Raw genomic sequence first — 6382 nt, 5'->3', positions numbered from 1 at the left:
TCATCCGATAAGATATCTTTTTTTTTTTTTTTTTTTTGTATGATTAAATACATACAATTCGTTTCCCTCGTTTCAGGGCCCTGACCTTGAAATCCTTAATTTAGCCATAACGCGGATTCCAAAATTGCGATTATTGTTTGACATTCAATACTTCCTTATTATGGTAGAACATCAATAGAAATCACTACAATTATGAATTTATATAGCTCTCTCTCTCTCTCTCTCTCTCTCTCTCTCTCTCTCTCTCTCTCTCTCTCATATTTTAGTTTCGACATTGCGGCTTTTATTCTCTTTAAAAAAATGGGGGTGACAATAAGAAAAAAGGTATTGACCTTGAAGACTAGTATATCATTTATATATCATCTTGAGACCTCTAAACAATGTTAAAACATTATTCCAAATTAACATAAGTTCGAATTCGCATAGATCTTTATGTTGCGATATTGAAATTTCTAGAATGCGGCTTTAATTTGTTTGACCTTGAAAAATATTTTAGCTTGAAAAAGATAATACAGTATCTTTTTCCTTAGACTTCTCTCCCATTCACCTCTTGGATTGTTGATTTTAATGCGAGATCTGTGTCTTTTGATTGACTTTGTTGTTTAATCGTGTTCTTCTGGCAATCATATTATTTTTCGTTGCCAGCACTATTTACCATATCCGAAGCATCAATGGTACGGACTACCAACTATTGTTTTGAACTTAATCACTCCATATCATTATCTTCACACTATTTCATTTCATAATCACATTGTTTTGGAAGTTTTCCCTCTAAATTTATTTGATGTCTGTAATTTCAAGAATAATTCTATTTTCATCCCGACCCGACCATGGTACAAACTCTCTACACCATCTGACGTCAGTAAACACGCTTTACTACAAAACCACCATTTTTATCACCCAATACAACAGAGTATTATTTTTGTTACCAATTTAGTTTATTGATACTTGTTGTTTTTCGTGGTGTGTGTTATTTGTTTATGTAATATATGTCTCTTGATGAAGACGCAGGTTGCGTCGAAAATTTGAGTTTTAAATAACCAACAGTGTCTTGGCCTTTCCAGTGCTTGTGTGTGTGTGTGTGTGTGTGTGTGTGTGTGTGTGTGTGTGTGTGTGTGTGTGTGTGTGTGTGTGTGTGTGTGTGTTTAGATATTGAAAAATATCTTATATGGTGTTAAAATGAAGAAAATTATCTTAAGAAAATATAGTACCTTTCTTGCTATTGAACTTGTTGACTCGAAACCCACTTCAACCTGCACAGGTCCTCAGGCTGATGCCTAGAAAAAAGATCAGCATAATTGATATTTGCACAGTTAGGCCTATATTATACAATTGAGTAATTAGACTGTGTAAGAAAATGTGAATTTTAAGATGGTGTCTCAACACATATTCAGTGAAAATTTAAATACTGATGTTGTAAAATTATATATTGCAATATGAGATGATATATATATTTTCATAAACTGTCATATACCCATACCTGTTTTATTTACAAAATGTGGGTCAAGAGGACATACATGTAGTATACATACCTTACTTATACATACAATACATACATTTGCCTATGAGGGGGCACATCCAGGCTTGTGATTGATTTACATTATTTTTAAAGAGGTTTTGTCTACCTACATGTTTGTGTGAAACACGAAACCTCGGTTTGATATATTATTTAGGCCTCCGTGACCGAGTGGTTAAAGCATCGCGCTCAATTATCACACGGCCTCTCACCTCTGTCAGCGCGGGTTCGAATTCCGCTCGCGTCTGTAAGTGAGAAAGTTTCCCAGTTTACTTTCGGAAGGTCGGTGGTCTCTTCCCAGGTACATTGTATCTGGGTTCTCTCCTCCACCAATAAAAACGGCGCCATCACATAACTGAAAAATTGTTGAGTGTGGCGGAAAACATCAATCAATCTTAGGTCACTGAAATTTCAAATTTCTAAGTAATAGTATGTATACTATAGCATAGAGAATTATAATTCAACACATGCCCCCCCCCCCCTTTCCACTTTCTATCTGGTTCCCCCATACCCCTACATAGTACAGGTGTAGATCTATACTAATATTTGTTTTTCATTACTTTGATACATGTAATTCAAGGTATGTTATTTTTTCATAACGATATTTTCATAATGAAAGAGACAAACTTGTGAGAGCCCATGTTTACAAATGTGGTATACATATACATGACATCCGTTTGCAATTACTTGCACAGGTGGGAGTCATATTTTAGGCACACATGAAATACATAAATACATACAAAATAACACATCTACTGTATATTGTGTGTTTAAAATTACAGATGTTATTATAAATCGCGTTGTGAAATAGCAGAGGAAATGTGGATTGAACTTTTGAATACAAATTTATGGCATTTTTTTCACTCACTAAACGAAAGTATGATTTCTTTATCCAAGTTGAATGTATCCATCAAATTCCTCTTCTTGGAAGAAACTTTGTTTAGCCTCTCAATGACATAAACAGTGTTTAATCTCACAGCATGCAGCACTCGGACATTACGATGCATCAATCAACAACTTTGTTTACATAGCGCATCTATACATGGATTGGTGGTTCAACATTTCGTTTGGCAAAAAGTACCACACAGACGAAACATTTGGTCTAGATGATCTACCATTAAAACAGACATTGATGTATACTTACTTGGTAGCCTACGTGCTGACTTTCTCCAGGCGAGTCAGTCACAGCAACAAAACACTTTCGGGACCCCTTTTTGTTTTTCAACTATTCTATGTCGGAGTAAGGAATTCTGGAAAATAAATTCACGTGAAAATACACAATTTTTACAGATCACGTGGTTGCTATCCGTCGCTACCTTAAGTAGTTTGTCTTGAATGTTTCACAATTCCATAGTAACGCTGAAAAGTAAACGTCTATCATGTACTTAATGCGCCAAAACAATAGTACAACATATATAGTCATATTAATGCACATAAATGCATCTAAAGCAATTTACGATTAAGTTTAGCTTTGAAAAGCTTGATGACTACGGATAACTCCGTTTACCTGGTCAAGATATAGGGTTCACGGCGGGTGTAACCGGTCGACAGGGAATGTTCTCTGCGTTATAATTTCTTCGTTTCTCATAAATATGCATGACGAGAATGACGTAATCCGTTATCAATAGAAGTAAAACAGCTATAAAGGATGTGGCAATAACATGCTCTTTTTTTGCACTGAAATTATAGTAAACAAAAGTCCTACAGATCGATGACACCTCAACAGTTTCGCGGTTTATTTCTTATATATGTCCACATCTTCCAAAAAAAGGGGGGGGGGGTAATTACCAATACATAACACTCGTTGTCACTAGTCTCCGAATATTTCATTAGAAACACCCGCTAGTATAAAGATTTTTTACCGTCTGTTCCTAGTGACAGAAAAACAACATCATTATGATCCTCATAAAGGCACCTTCCTAACTAACCAATGTTAAACATATGTATACATAGAATAGAATTAGCGTTCTGATTGGTCAGAGTAATATAACTGCATTCTATAAAAAGTTTAAATATCCAATTACCAATGAAGTCTTGCTCGGAATCTCAGCGATTGGCCGAATCACGTCATATATATTTATGAGAAACGAAGAAATTGTCACGCAGAGAGCCACGGGTGAAAGACGTTTCAGCTGTGGCGTGCGACTGTAATGTATTTACATCAAATTCTGGGATTGTACCTGGTCAATTCCAGGGTTTGGGGTATTCAACAATAACTAATTTAAACTAATTGGTATGATTTTAGTGGACTGCCAAAATATACAAATATGTCCTAACCTTATCTAGGTTAATTATCATCAAACAGAGAATCACTATATCAATCAGAGGCAAGCAACGATAAACTGGTAGTGCTAACTTAACAAAATGTAGAGCCCAGTCGCCCTCGGATTACCCCATATACATTTGTACTGTAGGACGCCTTATTCAGGACGGACAGTATATGTGGTAGCCCTTCAACCACTACACTCACTGTAGGGTGCCTTATTCAGGACGGATAATGAGTATAGCGGCCTGGACGACGGTCTGTTCAGCCAATGCGGACGACACCCAAAACGAACTATGGCTAGCCTCTTTACTGGAGGTCAACCTCTTCGTGGCAGGCCAGACTTCTGATGGCCTTCCAAATTCACTCTCTAACTGTAAGAACAGGCTAGGAATTGTTTACCGTGAATACTTTATTAGTACACATACTCTCGTCCTCTCTACTTGGCTGGGTCTTCTATCAGAATGACACAGACGACTGCGGAGTCTCGGTATTTATACACAAATGAGATCACGTGATGTAAACAGTGAATAATTAAGAACTCTGCATGGTCGTACCTCAAATATCCGAAATCGTTACACTACCCATGCCTCCGATGACATGCGTCCCGCATGTACAACTTGGAAACTAAACAATTCTTCTATTTTCGGCAAAGGCTTAAAACACGACAGAACGATCAATTTCAAAGCTATTTACAAAGAATTCCTTTCTCTTTTTAAATTTTTTTCCCAACAACTATATATTCAACTATGTACCACTAGGCAGAACCAAAAAGTCAGCAGAATTCTGTTTGGTTTGAGGGCAAAAATCTCTCCTCTAGAGCCTGAAGTCTGTAGTTCCAAGAACACTCTGTGATTGACCTCGCAAGACAACAGCCAAATACATCCCCTTCTCTGACAGAGTCCATTTATTCAATTCTGCACATACATCAAAGTGAGACTTAAAATCGGCCCATGACGAACTTCCGTCAAATTTATCTGGTTTCACAATGGTAATCTTGGGTTTGTCCTTCTGTGCAGTATTCTCAGGGCGACGAGTTGTAATGTTAGTCTCATTCATCACTCGAAAATCATGCCTGGATGTATTAGCATGGTATGGTGTGCTCGTAATAGAAAATTTACATGTATCTGGTTCGCCATCATCTGCCCTACTTAAATCAGTAAGATTGTCAGGCCTAGTATACGTATTAGGTAGGGTGGTCGTCCTAACAGTTTTAGGTCTTGCACCCTCCCGCATGTAACCTTGGTCATATATGCTAGTCCGCCTACTTTCAGGTAATCCCAAATCTCTGGCGGTTGGCCTTGTCCGACTTTTATTTATACTAGCCTGAACCCTACTTAGCTCCTGCTCTAAGACAGTCATCTCAGCATTCACATCGCTCTCAGACATATCAGTGATTTACAAAATTAAACAAACTCGACTAAAATAAACCAAAAACAAATGTAAACTTTAATGATAGAATTTTACTTCAAATCCCACCGCTGCCACCAAATTCTGTAACGTATTTACATTAAATTCTGGGATCGTACCTGGTCAATTCCAGGGTTTGGGGTATTCAACAATAACTAATTTAAACTAATTGGTATGATTTTAGTGGACTGCCAAAATATACAAATATGTCCTAACCTTATCTAGGTTAATTATCATCAAACAGAGAATCACTATATTAATCAGAGGCAAACAACGATAAACTGGTAGTGCTAACTTAACAAAATGTAGAGCCCAGTCGCCCTCGGATTACCCCATATACATTTGTACTGTAGGACGCCTTATTCAGGACGGACAGTATATGTGGTAGCCCTTCAACCACTACACTCACTGTAGGGTGCCTTATTCAGGACGGATAATGAGTATAGCGGCCTGGACGACGGTCTGTTCAGCCAATGCGGACGACACCCAAAACGAACTATGGCTAGCCTCTTTACTGGAGGTCAACCTCTTCGTGGCAGGCCAGACTTCTGATGGCCTTCCAAATTCACTCTCTAACTGTAAGAACAGGTGAGGAATTGTTTACCATGAATACTTTATTAGTACACATACTCTCGTCCTTGGCTGGGTCTTCTATCAGAATGACACAGACGACTGCGGAGTCTCGGTATTTATACACAAATGAGATCACGTGATGTAAACAGTGACTAATTCTAAGGAACTCTGCATGGTCGTACCTCAAATATCCGGAATCATTACACGACGAGGATTTCATGTGCTGGTCATTGTTGTCAATGGTTCATATGGCGTCAAATTAGGTGTGATGCTAATCATTAGAAGCCATTGTCTGTATATCTATATAAATAAGACATATCTAATCAAATAGTGCTAAAACTATTCTCACTTATTAAAGGGACATAGACACGATTTGAGCTGAAAATTTAAAATTTTATTTTTACATTTTTAATGTTTAGAATGCTTAACTAGGGTATTCTAATGGTCATCAAAAATTTGAGTGTCAGTTGTCAAGGTACGTGGGAGATACATAGCTCACAATTCTTTGTTATGTAAACAAGGCTCGTGCCATGTTTTTGTTTACATAGGTTGAATATACTAGTAAAAGTTTCGTTTAAAGCAGATTTGTTTTCAATTTATAAGTTAATTCTGAACACAGT

The 6382-nt window shown here is 37.3% G+C and overlaps 1 long non-coding RNA gene across 1 annotated transcript; it reads right to left on the bottom strand.

The window, feature by feature from the left end:
• Positions 1–1147: 1147 nt before the first annotated feature.
• LOC125646563 (uncharacterized) lies at positions 1148–4340 on the bottom strand. The gene is made up of 3 exons (XR_008795758.1): positions 3987–4340; positions 2661–2766; positions 1148–1277 (listed from the first exon to the last, which is right to left on the bottom strand). It is a non-coding gene; the product is annotated as an uncharacterized LOC125646563 (long non-coding RNA).
• Positions 4341–6382: the final 2042 nt, after the last annotated feature.

The sequence above is a fragment of the Ostrea edulis genome, chromosome 6, assembly GCF_947568905.1.
Source record: "Ostrea edulis chromosome 6, xbOstEdul1.1, whole genome shotgun sequence".
Lineage (NCBI taxonomy): Eukaryota > Metazoa > Mollusca > Bivalvia > Ostreida > Ostreidae > Ostrea > Ostrea edulis.
Note: the sequence above shows the minus strand (reverse complement) of the source record. Positions and strands in the feature narration are given on the sequence as shown.